Below are 14,651 nucleotides of genomic sequence, written 5' to 3' on the forward strand. Positions count from 1 at the left end.
GGTCAGCAACGTTTGGCATGCAGCTCGCCAGGGTAAGCACCCTAGTGGGTCGGGCCAGTTTTATTTACCTGCTGACGCGGCAGGTTCGGCCGATCGCGGCCCCCACTGGCCACATTTCACCGTCCCAGGCCAATGGGGGCGGCGAGAAGCCGCGGCCAGCACCTCGCTCGCCCGCGCCACTTCCCACCACCCCCATTGGCCCGGGACGGCAAACCGCAGCCAGTGGGGGCCGCGATCGGCCAAACCTGCTGCATCAGCAGGTAAATAAAACTGGCCCGGCCTGCCAGGGTACTTACCCTGACAAGCCGCGTGCCGAACGTTGCCGACCCCTGCAATAGACTGTAATGTCACCATTCCAAAAGCTCTTTAGCAGTTGAAAAATATTACGTAATATTGATTACAGAAAATAAAAAGAAAACTAAAAATTCTCCTGCATGGGACGGCTTTGGAACCATTTTGAGTGAAAGAGAGACATCCTGCCTCAGTGCCGGGAACTGGACTAGATGACCTATAAAGGTCCCTTCTAGTCCTACATTTCTATGATTCTATCAGGAAGTGTGGGAAGAGGAGCTGAGGCATCAGAAACAAATAAATGGTTGTTTTGTAAAACTGAGATTGTGTGGACTGCCATCCATTTCTATCCGAGGCACCAGTCAGAACTGTTGCTTCTTCAGGGACACAGAAGAGGGTCCTTTCTGCAGTGGTTGGGCAGGTTCACTCCCATCTCTAACCTCAGGCTTGAAATATTAGACTCATCAAGGAGATGCACATGCACTCCTCAAAATAGACAAGGGTTTGAAGAGGGTTCAATCAACTCATTACCAAAGGGCACCATCCCAGCAAATGGAAATGCACAGATGCTCTTGAAGAAAATGGATCAACCTTTTTCTTGTTGAAAGTGCTTTTCTCGGGAAGAGAGTTGCAGGCAGGGCTGGCTCCAGACACCAGCGAAGGAAGCAGGTGCCTGGGGTGGCACTTCGGCGGCGGGTCCTTCATTCCCTCTTCCTCTTTAGCAGCACTTCGGCGGCCACTCAATTGGTTTTTCCTCTTTTTTTTTTTTTCTTTGCCGCTTGGGGCAGCAAAAAAGCTGGAGCCGGCCCTGATTGCAGGCCCTCCTGCTATCACATTACCCAATACAAACAACCCTTCCATTCTGGGCATGCTCCAGCCACACCCCTTTCTCCTATATATCAGAGTCCTGTAAAGCAGAAGACTACCAACTAAGCAAGGTGGAGCCTGCTGTTTGATCACTGACTACTGATATACAAAGCCTATGAGTCTGAGTTGACCTTCATATTTTGAATTGGGTTATATCTCTGAAGCCGTGCTGAGAGGCAGGGTATGTGTTGTGGGGAGATAGTGGCAAAGCCATTGACTTTGTGTTAGGCTGGCTGAGACTGGGAGCTGAAATGGTGACACAGTAGGAGAAACTTTTAGAAATCTGTGTAAGGGGTGCCCCCAGTTATTAGGAGTGGTTTTATAGAGGTGAAGGTTTATGGATGGGATTCCTACGTGCCTGAAGATAGGGCTCTGGATCCTCCAGTCTATCTAAAACTGCTATTAAAGCTCTTTTTTTAATATGAGGTGAAGAGTAGCACATGAAATTACACAAGGTAATTTCACAGAGGACTATACTGCTGTAGAAGTGCAACCACCATTTATTAGCTATATTTCTTTCTTGGCTTTGATCTGGTTCTGTGGAAACCAGGTATTTTTCCACACCCACACCTGCCCAGATATTTCTCTATAGCTTGCATGGGAAATGTGCCCCCTCAGTTTTAATTGGCAAATAATGAAGGGGTGGATTTCTCTCTGGCATGAGAATGTGTATCTATCAAAAAACTGTTTGTTACCATAAGGGCAGGATTAAACTGGTGCATAATTCCCCTTCAAGCTATGTCTGAAATGCTTCCCCTTTCCCAAGCTGGTTATTCGTTTGGTTTGTTTTTATTTATTTAGTTAGTTGTGTGTATGTGTGGGTGTAGCAGAGAATCTTGCCCTGTGTGTGTGTATGTAATCTATATTTAACTTTTTTTGAAAAGCCAAGATAATGACAGACCAGCTCAGTCATGTAAATGTGTTCAGATTCCACCTACCTTCCACCATATGCAGACTAATTGTAAGCAATAAAGTTGCACAAGGTGTAAACTGGTAAAACTTAGCCTGTGTTATCTATCAAAACATCAATATTAGAAAAAAGGCAGTCTATCATAATTTGATCATTCAAACTAATGTAGCCACTCTCTAGGGTTCAGATCCATACAAGTTTACAATTAAGAAACCAAGTTAACCCTAATAGTCCCTTTCTCTCTCGTCTATTTAAATGATCAACCCATTTTTTAATATGGCTCTTTTGATAGACTTCACCCCTTTTACAGCTACTACATACTACTTGCCCCACCTTAGCTTTTTATATGGGAAATATTTTAAAATCAAATTAAATTTGACATTATTTAAAACACTTTCCTAGAAAGGACAATAAGCCAAATTTTTATTTGTATAAATTGGATTTCTCTGTATACATATAAAACTCCACTCAGCTAATCACAACTTGTATCTTCAGTTTTAGAGTTGTTTGTGATTAACATAATGGGATCCCACATTATTAGAAATCCAGAACAAAAAATGACTAACTAAATTCACTTTACATTTAGGTTAGGTAATTCTTAACCCTATATATATATAAAGGCTAATTTAAAATTGTATATAATATGTATATATAAGAAAATATTAAAGCAGTACTTGACCCAAAAAGCTTACAGTCTTGGGACAGAGTTAAAGAGAGGTTAGAGGTAAGGAATCAACTAAAAGTATTTATCATGTATGGTACTAAAGACCAGAGCCGGCTCCAGGGTTTTGGCTGCCCCAAGCAGCCAAACAAACAAAACAAAAAAAGCCGCGATTGCGATCTGCGGCAGCACTTCAGCAGGAGGTCCTTCGCTCCAAGCAGGAGTGAGGGACCATCCGCTGAATTGCCGCCGAAGAGCTGGACGTGCCGCCCCTCTCCGAAGTGGCCAAGCACCTACTTGGTAAGCTAGTGCCTGGAACCGACCCTGCTAAAGACAACCATAAGTTATTTAAAAATGTCACCACCCACGTACAATGTTATACATAATTTTTTTTTAAGATCACTACCTTTATGAAGCACTTACTCCACTGCTTCACTCTGAGTCTCCAAAGCATTGGAGTGGAGAAATCATGTATGTGTAGAATTCAAACAGTTTTCCTGTAATTCAATTCCAGTTAAAAACAGCTAGAGCAGAGGGCTATTACAAACATTCTCCTTGTCAAAGTAGAGTACAACATATTGTACCTTTACTCAGAGCCACTAAACGCTGCAAAAATTTTGTTTTGCAAAACTGTATGTAATTATGTAAAATACATTTTATTCAAACAGCTACACAACCCAACTACAATAGCATGTATGCATACATATAAAGGTTAAAAGGAAAATAGCAGTTTTCGGTAACTTCTTTTAATAATCTAAACAATTCAAATGCCTTTCCATCTAACCATTAGAATAACAACTGAATTGAATTCACTCACCAGCCAGTCAACTTTAAATATATTAAATATATATATATTTGTATTGGTATCCACTAACAACTATATTCTTGCTCTTATGCATTTAAACTGTAAATGTAAAATGTAAGATGAAAAGAAAAAAAAAACAACTGTAGCTGCTATAAACTCCATTAATTGCAACATTCACTGATTTGCTTCAGCCTTCCTCATGGGAAAGCATGAAATCCAAGGTTAGCAAGGTCAGATGTTATGCAAGCTGCTTTTGGTTGGTGGAGTATTTGTATAATTTTATGTTAATGTCTCATTTTCAGCTCAGAGCATTAGTTATGAAGTTTAGTATTAGTGATTCCAATTTGTATGTATTTCCTCCAAATCATCTACATTTCTATACCGCTTCCTACAGTTTCAGTGTTTACAAAAAATTCCTAGATGGGTCATGATGACACTAATGCAGACTTGATGGTATCATCAAAAGCAGAAGCTGTTGCCACCTTCTGAACAGTAGCAGTAGATTAGGTGATGTCACCCACTTGCTCTTTCCATGTGATTCAGATATGTTATCATTGTGGATACTGACTTGAGGGTTAGGGGGGTGAGAAAGAGAGGGGAGCAGGATCTGTAACTGAAAGTAGCCATAGAAAACAGTGATTGCACTCTAGTTCTTTTGGGAGAGGCAGAAGAATGAGCTAATGGAGGAGGCTTTTCTGGTGGCTTCTTATAGTTACACAGTACACAGATTCATGCTAACTCATCTCGAGCTAGCACACCAAAAATAGCAGCGTGGATGTTGTGGCTCTCGTGAAGACTCAGGCTAGCCACCCATCCCAAGCTCAAACTCAGGGAATCAGGTGGGCTTGAGAGCCTGAACTGCTGCCTAAGCTGCAATGTCCACACTGTTATTTTTAGTGTGCTAGCTAGAGCATGTCTGTCTGTCTGGGCTAGGAGGCTTGTTCCCAGCTGCAGTGTAGAGTAGGGTGACCAGACAGCAAGTGTGAAAAATTGGGATGGGGGAGGGAGGTAATAGGCTTCTATATATATATAAAAAAGCCTTAAATATAGGGACTGTCCCTATAAAATCGGGACATCTGGTCACCCTAGAGTAGAGATACCCTGAGAGGCTTAAAGAAGATATTCTTATTGGAGCCAGAGGGAGAACATGAACTTCAGGAAGTTGAAGCTCTTTTTTCCCCAAAAAGTTGTCTAGGCGATCCTTCAAACCAATCCCAGACTGTACTGAAGATGAACCCTGTGGTTTATGCCACAAAGACTTCAAATCTGGAGACTCTGGTACATCCTCCAGATCCAAAATTGGACCTCCACTCAATCCCTCCAGTAAAGTTCCAGAGATTGGCATAGTAGGAAGGGCTAGAGACACCTTTTGAACCTGGGGAACTTGAACCCAGACCTCTGATCCATCTATACACTCCCTGGAACTATAACAGTTTTTCTTCTTTCTCCTCTACTATGGCACCAAGCCACCCAGCACAAAAACCCACTCTGAGTTCCTTTTACCCATATGCTTGAGGGTGGAGGAGCCCCAAGTAAGATGTGTTAAAGAGAAGCTATACATTTATCGTTAATATGCAAGACTGTTCATCATCTACTGAAAATACCCGTCAGCCACCTATCTGCCAGTGTTTGGCTAACAAGAAAAGTAAAGCGCTCAGAATTGAAAGCTGTGCATTAATTTTCAAGCCAGATTACTAAACTCACTTTAAGAGGCCTCAGGGATCTGTAATAATGACCAGCCAGTAATTTGTAAGTTTCTCACTTCTCTGTTTTAGTGTTTATTTGGAAAACTAATTGATGAATTGTTTGTTTTGTGAAGTTTTGTTGTCTCTCACCTCTGTCCTTTTCCCCAACAAACTACTCCCTTATTGACTTGCCCTTGGTGTTTTTACTGTGTATATTCTGCCTGGCTGCCTCATTGACTCCTTGGAATAGTGTCTGAGCTATGTGGTATATTGAACTTGTTCTAAGAGGCAGGGTCACATTAGTTGTACATGCCTTAATGAGAATTACATGGTAGTTGATGATGCTAGATCCAGTTGCCAGTGAAGAGAGAATGCCACAAGACTAATACCTCACAAACCAATGAACCTAGCCCCCTTGAAATTTTTGCCTAGCACTGTCAGTTCAGTACTGATCTCATTTTAAGTCAATGAATCCTTGACCCCACCAATAGCTTCACTGCATAGTGACCTTCACAATTATGGTGTCATAGTAGTGCCCTATCTACTGTAACTCAGATACTGTAACAATCTGTGACATCTCTTCATAAATGTTGACTTTTAAATTAAATGGTGAATTTGGTACCACCAAAGTTTGTCTCTAGAATGGCTTTCCATGGCAACTATCAAATGTGTAATAGTGCCCATTGGATAAATAAAACCTTTGAAGGCATCCTGTGGAATGTTCTTCCAAACAGAGTACTAAAGGTCCCAAAGAACATCAATGAAAGGTCCCTACTGAGTAGCAAATGTCACTGAAGATTATTTGTCAAGCAATATGACTAACATCACACTTTGATCTCATCTCATTGGGCTCCAGTTTATTTAATGTGTCACGCTTTCTTATATTTCACCTCAGCTGTTCATGTTTTAACATTTAAAGGCCTTGCTTCCACTACATCTGATACTGTAGTAGTGCAGTAATCTGAGATTACTGTTAGGTGGCTTTCTTTTTATATATCTTACTTGACGAGGAAAAGTCATTGTACAGTTTGTCAACAAGATCAGCTTTAAGTGTCTTGCATATTAAACTATTTTGTTTTCATTTGGAGTATTCAATTTCATTGTGGATGGAAATATCATTACAATTTAAGTAATAGATATTGTGACTCCCACTGTACACTTAGGGTCAAATACTGTCTGTGGTGTGTTCATGGAGAATGCAGCTGTACAATCAGTCCAATACTGCCCTATGTCAATGCACAGAATGCCCATTGACATCAATAACATGGCTGTCTACAGGAGTTCAGTTCATGGATCAAGAGCGATATATGGCTTTCACAGTAGAACATTCAATTGTTTTTTCTTTGAGTAAGTTGACCAACCCAATTTCAGTCATTTTATATTTTCCCCTTTTATTCCATTTTAAAACTAAAATGCAGATTTGTTCACCCGAAGCAGGAGATGGGCACAAACTACTTAGATGAGAGATGTCAAACAGAGATATGAAAGTGATCTGTAACTAATTCATATTTTTGCTGTAAAATCTGAGTGAGGCAGCCTTATCAGTTAAAATCATAACAGAAAAATGGAAATGAAAGGGTTTTCTTTTCCTAAGATACCTACTGACTCACAAAGTTCTTGTTGCATCTGTCAATTAATCCTATGGAGATATCTCAGATTATGAGCTGAAAAATGTGGAAAACATTTTTTGTTATTCCAGAAACAAAGATTTTATGTTAGAATACTTTTCAGTATATATGCCCAGGATACGTTATAGTATGGGCCCGAACCTATACATACATTAATATATTCAAGTCCTATTATCATTTGGGTTTTTTTTTTTAATTGTAAGCTCAGTAGAAAACCATAACCACCACTCTACAGTTTGTACAGAAAAATGACAGGTGTTTCCATGCCTGGCTGTGGGAGGGTTGAGGATAGTTCATCAGGAAAATTGAAATGCATATGCCCCTTGCATGTGGTGCAATCTGCATCAATCGCTAGCCCCAGCTTGGGTGCTCACTAATTGGATGTTACGCTAAATCAGACACAGTCGGTTTATTTGACTTTTACCTTTTGTCTTGGGGTTTTAAGATTTTAACTTTTTTCTCTTTTTCTTGGGGAATAACACTTATCAAGTTCTGTAACATACAACAGCTAAAATAAAAAAGACAAAATTTAACACCTTTCTGCTGTAGAGATACTCGAGACAGGCTGGTAACTCTGCCTTGCAATGTTATTATGAACTGAATACAGTGAAACCTGTTAATAATGATGTTATATGGGAGCAAGGACTTGGTTCCTCAATCCTTGTCATGGTGGACTGTGGGAGACTTTAATTAAGGATGTGTCACAAGCAGAGAACATGGCTGTTTGCACAATGCCTAGCGCAGTGGGATCTTGGACCATAACCAGGGCTCCTAGGCATTATGGTAATACAAATAATAGTGACATTTAAAACTAGTCCTACTGGTCTTGTTTGGACTCTTATCTCAGGATTATGAGATGTTGGTGGATAGTGACCTTATTTATCCATCCATGCTGTCAAATGTAAAGTTATTGGCTAATGAAGCAGTTGCCATTCATAATTTAATTAAGGAAGAGGCCCTGATCCTGCATGGTTAGGGGATACTGTAGGCTGTTCTATTTGATTCAACAGAAATTAAGAGAATATTGGGAAGATGAGTGACAGATGAAGTTCACTGTTGACTAGAGCTGGGCAGGAACTGAATTTTCCATGCCACAGAAAATTTTGTAATTTTTGAAAAATTCTCTGTTACAAACAGAGCAAAAACTGAACATTTCCCACAAAACAAAATTCTGACCAGAAAAAATTCATTTTCAGTAAATCAAAACATTTTGTTTTGTTTTGATTTTGATATTTTAAATTTTGTAACATATTTTATGAAATAAAATTTCAGTTACAAAAGTTGTTTTGAAACATTTCATTCTAAAAATATCAAAACAGAATATTTCAACTTCATCAAAATCCTTTTCCATTTTTTCCCCCCTGAAATGAAATGTTGAAAAATCAACAGATTTCCATAACAAGTTTTGCTTTTCATGAACTGGAATTTTCTGATGGAAAGACATTCAGTTGGAAATTTTGCAACCAGCTCTACTGTTGGCAAATGCCAGGTAATGCACATTGGAAGGACTATTGTGAATGGCTCGTACGCTTTGCTGAACTCTAAATGAACTGTAACCTAACCCAGGGGTCGGCAACGTTCGGCACGCGGGTCACCAGGGTAAGCACCCTGGAGGGCCGGGCCAGTTTTATTTACCTGCTGACGTGGCAGGTTTGGCCGATCGCGGCCCCCGCTGGCCGCGGTTCGTCGTCCCGGGCCAACAGGGGCGGCGAGAAGCCGCGGCCAGCACATCGCTCGCCCGCGCCGCTTCTCGCCACCCCCGTTGGCCCAGGACGGCAAACCGTGGCCAGCAGGGGCCACGATTGGCCGAACCTGCCGCGTCAGCAGGTAAATAAAACTGGCCTGGCCCGCCAGGGTGTTTACCCTGGTGATCCGCGTGCCGAACATTGCCGACCCCTGACCTAACCACTCAGAAAAAGGCCTGGCTGTCAATGTGGACAGCTCAATGAAAATATCTCATCAATGTGAAAGTGTGGTCAAGTTTGGGGCACCACACTTTATATGTAAAAGGTTGTTATAAAGAGGCTGGTGATCAACTGGTCTCCATGTCCATTGAGAGTGGGACAAGAAGTAATCAGCTTAGTTTGCTTCCAGGAAGATTTATGTTAGAAAATAGAAAAAAACTTTCTAACTATAGGAATACTGAGACACTGGAACAGGTTACCAGAGGACCTTGTGGAATCCCTGTCACTTAAAGTTTTTAAGAATAGGTTAGTCATCTGTCAGGGATAGTCTAGGTATACTGAATCCTGCCTAGTGCATGTGTGGGGTGAATTCAATGGCCTATTTAGGCCCCCTCCAGCCCTACATTTCTATGAAAGCAAACAAAACATAAGGCTATATAAACTTAGATGACTGCAGTCCAGATTTGCAGAATTACTGAGCACTTGCAACTTTCATTAAAGTGAACTGGAGATATGTGTGCACAGCTCCTCTGAAAATCAGGCATTGCTACAGTGAATTGGTGGATTTATATGATAAAGTGGGATGCAGTCATTTACATAGGCTAGATCATCTCAATTGCAGGGATTGTTCTTGTTATCCTAAGTTTTGATTATTTAGTTAAAGAATTGATTGCTCAAGGTCATATAACGAATTAAAAATTCAGAAACAGAGACCCCGAAAGCTGTGACTCGCATTCCCCTTAGGGTGACCAGACGTCCTGATAAAATCGGGACCGTCCCGATATTTCGGTGTCTGTCCCGCGTCCTGACACCCTAATTCCCCTGCTTTAACCCTTAGACCACCTAAATAAAGAAACAGCTAAACTAGGCTACTAAGTACAGACTGTGTTTAACTAAAGGTTGAAACAATCCTGTTGGAAATTTCAGGGAGCATTGAAGTGAATTGTTTAGCGCAGGAAGTTTTTGTTGGAGATGGCCATTGTATATAAGGAAACCTATGCTAAGGTGTTGGTGTTTTTGAGTTGTCTGAGGTAAGGTTACGGGTAAGGATTCGGATGAGGCTCCAGGTAGAGGTGTCGTAGATAGCTACGGACTGTATTGTTTAGGATTTTAAACTCTTAACAATGCCAATTTACGTGGAACTTTTCAACAGTACAAATGACAGATGCCTTTCAGTTATCTCCTAGGTAGGCAGGCAATGTAAGCATTAGGAGAAATATGTTTGTGGTTGCTCAGACTAGTAAGCAAATATGCTGCTGCTGCTGCAGTCCTATTTGTTTCCTGTGAATCAGAAACAAACAATTATCTTTGTTTACTTCTCTTTTTGTGCACTAATATCAATAAGGTCAGCTACAAGTCACAACACTGGGCTTGTGCAAGCTAAATGATCACTGCAGACTAGCAGGGGGAGTTCATACATTGGTTCTGTTTTTGTTAGGGGGTCCTGCTTAAGAAGCAATATTATAAAGAAAATTCTCAGTAAAAGATTATTAGATGTAATTCCTGTTGTTCTCTGATTAAGTGTAAATTCCAATCTTGCATTAAATATACTTAATATAGAACATTTGTTGTAAATGGCACACAAAATTCAGTTCCATCTGTTTTTCAGCAGTGCCATATGTATTACAGAATCTTAATTTGCATTGCTATGATGCAGACTGTCAGCATTTCAATTATAAATCCCTATTTCAGGAGTGTATTAGTCAGGTGTATATAAAAATGGTCATTACCACTCTGTATAGAAATGATCTGTAATTTTTTAATTATTTTACAAAATGTGAGTTTAGGTTATCCTGCTCATGCATTAAAATGGGGGCACAAATTGAAGTTTATTTAAAACGTTTTCTTTGGGGGCCCATTCCTGCTTTGATGGTACGTGAGGAAAGCAGGAATGGGCCCGCATTGGTATGTGGTTTGCATAGGGGCAGCTGTGCTCCCGTGTGTGTTTGTGGGTAGTGGGGTATTGTGCTGTTTGGGTACGGGCAGCTGAGTACCAGGTGGTTGAGGCAGCTTGGTAGACAGATTACACAATATACAGGAGCAGGGGCCCTAGGGTAGGGTGAGATGGCAGACTCATACATTTAGATGTTTAAAAACTATTAAATTATCATTTTATTTTTTAAAAAATGTTTACATTGTACATATACATCATTGAAAATTATGTTCATAACACCATACACCAACACAATACACAAGTGTGGTTTAGAAGAAAGCTGTTAAAATATATTAAAAATAATACATGACAGTCCAATATACTTAAGCACATGGATTTATGGGGAAATTATGTACTAAACTGAAGGACAAAGAGCCTGGTCTTGTCTTTTGGGCACAATAATACAACAGAATTTTTTTATAAAGAAACAAACTACCACTGCTCATGTGGAGCCAACCCTTGACTGAGCATGGAGTCTGAATTACGGCTCTTAACCCTGAAAAAGCACCTTTGGATCATTGTCAAATCTCATTATTTGGCTTGCATAATACTTGCTGCCTATTCTACAGTAAATGCTTTCTTAAATACTATTTTAAAAATATATAAATTGCCTAGGCCACCTGCAATGATGGGCAAAACGTTTTATACTGCTACTAATATATCTCTGATCAGCAAATCTTAGAAGAGCAAATGTTAACAAATTGCAAAACTACCCCCACAAAAGCTAAAATAAAATAAGGAAAGAAAATAAACAAGCAAAAATATTAGACTGAAATAATCAGATGCTAAAGAAAATAACTGGGCCTACGCTGGCTCAGAGAGGTGGGGGAAGCTTGCTTTGTCACTGCTACTGCTGTGAGAATTTTTATGGTGCTGGTCATGGAACAGATATACAGTAAAATTATCCCTACCCTAATGAGTTTACAGTCTAAATGAAAACCCAAAGCCTTGTGACAGTGGTAGAGAATCACAAAAGAATCACTTCTTCTAACACTGATTTAAGAACTTTGTTAGATTATGGAAAATTGTATTTTCCCTAAAACTACTCTTCCTCCTCTTCACAGCCAAGCTTTTGCCTAGAACTTTCCCCAGCTCTCTTCTGTCCAGTTTCAGGATATATATTTAAATAAGCCATACACATATACTCACATAAAGTATTAGAACTATGAGTTTGGGTTTGAGCTTGGGGTAAAAGCTGAACAGAAAGAGGAGGAGGGGGATAGTAATTTGAATGACTGTGTGAGGGTGTAACAAGGATTGAATTGAGGGAAAAACTCTAGTGATGTTAGGGCTGCCTTCTCTTGTGAATTTATCATGAGTTTCAGGTTATATGATGTTTTTCTTAAAGCCTCAGCTTTTGGAGTCATGTTTTTATATCAGCAACTCAGCTTTTATTTTTAACAAAGTAAGTTTCTAGTTCTTCCGGTTGCAGAGAAGACTTGAAATTGTGAACCCTAAAGGCTGAACAATTAGAAGGCAAATAAAAAGAAGCTCTAATTCATTTGTTAAAATCTCATGATTTTTGGGAGCTAACTTACAATTTTTGAATTCTTGTGGTTGGCAATCCTGTGCTTTTCCTGCAAACTCTGCTCACTTGAGATCAGTGGTATAGCGGTTTAAAAAAAAATGTGGGTAAACTAACATAAACTCCATATTCCCAAATGAGAAGTGGGTAAACTCAGCTCACTTGCATTTACCCTCGACTGTATTATTGTTTGAGATGCCAAAATGAGGCACTGCTCACAGCTTATTTTGCAGATATTCAAGATATGATCAAATGGGCTCAGCTGGACCTGACTCTCTCGATAGGTTTCAGATACACCATAGACACAAATAAACAGGTGTCTTGGGCCACAGAACCCAGCATCATATGATGAAGTGAGAAGCTCAGCTTTCATTTTAAACAAATTGTTTTTAGACTTTATGATTGTGAAGAAAACTTGACCCAAATATGACTAATGCAGTGCCATCTGCTTGAATCTACAGAGTCTGGAAGAGGCAGGAACAGCTGCCACTAGATCATACCTGTTTCCACATCCCCTGTCAGAGCAGACCCTATCCCTATCCCTACTGCTCTCCAGGGTTGGGAAGGCACATTGGCTAGGTAGCGCTTGGATGCTCCACTGCACTCTGCAGATAGACTGACTCTTACTAAGAACTCTGTTCTCTCCCACTGCTCCAATTATGACACCAAAATGAGAAGACAGTCACAGTACATGTTTCATAGCTGTGATCCTCCCTCTCCTTTCTTGTATGATTTTTTTAGCAGTGAAATTGTTAACAATGTTGAGATTTAACTCAAAAGCCCCAGGATGATGATTTAACAATGCAAAGAGAAAAATGGGTGCTTCACTTCACATCTCTGTGCTATTGTTTCAGGCTTTCTGCAGATGGAGGCAGATACTAAGTTGACTACATTTGTTTCATGCTTTTTTACAATTTTGTCTGCAACCATATGTGGGAAGACTTTTTTTCTAATTAAAGTAGAGATTCTGGAGAACAAGATGACTGCTTCAGAAGTTGCCAAGCATGACCTGACCAAATTCATGCCATGAGGGAGGAGAGCAGAGAAAATGGAGGGATGAAATAACATTAATGGCTGGGTGTGGAAGGGAGAGATGAGCTTCTATTATTGCTAGATAGGAGGAGGAATCACAAGGGACAGGAAGGAAACTAAGGGCATGTCTACACTGCTATCCTGTTGGCAGTGACTGTCCCCACCAGGAGCGCTTCCACTGACTGAAGAGTGGCAGTGTGGGAGGCTGAGAGCCAGGGCTCTCAGCTCTCTGCAGCTCCCAGCCAGGAGCCACCTGGCTTATGGGTTCCCTGAGCTGGGAGCAGGGAGCCTCCTGCTAGAAGCTCTAGCTGCCCCCTTTTCTTGTCAATTTCACAGCTCCATGCTGGAGCACTGAAATTGACAAGATAGCCAACAGCTAATGTAGGTTAACACAGTGTCTACATAAACACTGCCTCACCTACATGGGCGGGACATGGCTATAGTGTATACATAGATATAATTAGGTCAACATAATCTGTGGACCTAACTTTGTAGTGTAGACTAGGCCTATGACTAGGGAGTTGGTTGAAGCTAAACTGTTGCTGCTGAAGAGTAAAAGGGAGGCCAGTAGTGCTAGTGGAAGAAAGGTTACTGGAATGACTGGGTAGGAATTCCTCCTCTTCTGCAGCAACAGCTGGAGAGGATGGGTAGTAACACTAATGATTAGGTAAAAGCTCAACTGCTGCCCTGGAAGAGACGGGTGAAGAGGACACTGGTGACTGGATAGTGAGGGGAGAGAGCCGAAGTCCTGCTGCTCCTCTTGGGCCGAGTAAGTACTAGGAGGAATTGGAAGGGAAGGAGCAAGAAGGGTGTAACACTAGTGACTGAGACAGACACATGTACTGCTACCAGGGTGCAGGGAGAAGGCAGAATGTAAGAACACTAGTGATTAGAGGGGGAGAGGAGAGGTATTAGCCTGGGGAGGGTGGACACTATATTGTGCTTGTACAGTGTCTAGGACAATGTAGTCCTGATCCACAACTGTGGATCCCAGGCACTATGATACTACAATAAGACATATTATCACTAGTGATTAGGTGGGAGCAGCTTCTGAGGAGCAAGAGAAGGAGGAATCAGAGTGGGAAGGGAGGAGGCCAGCAACCCTGGTCCCTAGGTGAGGAAGTTGCTGCTGTTGTAAAGAAGTAGGAGGGCAGTAGCACGAGGTGAGGTGTAGCCAGAGGAGAGCCATAGTACTAGTGAGGAGCGGGGAGGAGGGAAGACAGGGCCGCTGGTTACTGGCTGGGGAGAGGGAGGAGCGTGGGGGGATGAGGGTGGCAGCGGGGGGAGGCAGAGGAGGAGCGGAGGGCGGTGCGGGGCAGGGCCGCGGTGCGGGGGTGGGAGCCGAGCAGGCCGGTGGTTGGCTGTGGTGCTGGTCGGGCCGGGCTGCGAGCCGGGGGCGGAGCCGGCGGC

This window comes from Malaclemys terrapin, chromosome 1 (genome assembly GCF_027887155.1).
Source record: "Malaclemys terrapin pileata isolate rMalTer1 chromosome 1, rMalTer1.hap1, whole genome shotgun sequence".
Lineage (NCBI taxonomy): Eukaryota > Metazoa > Chordata > Testudines > Emydidae > Malaclemys > Malaclemys terrapin.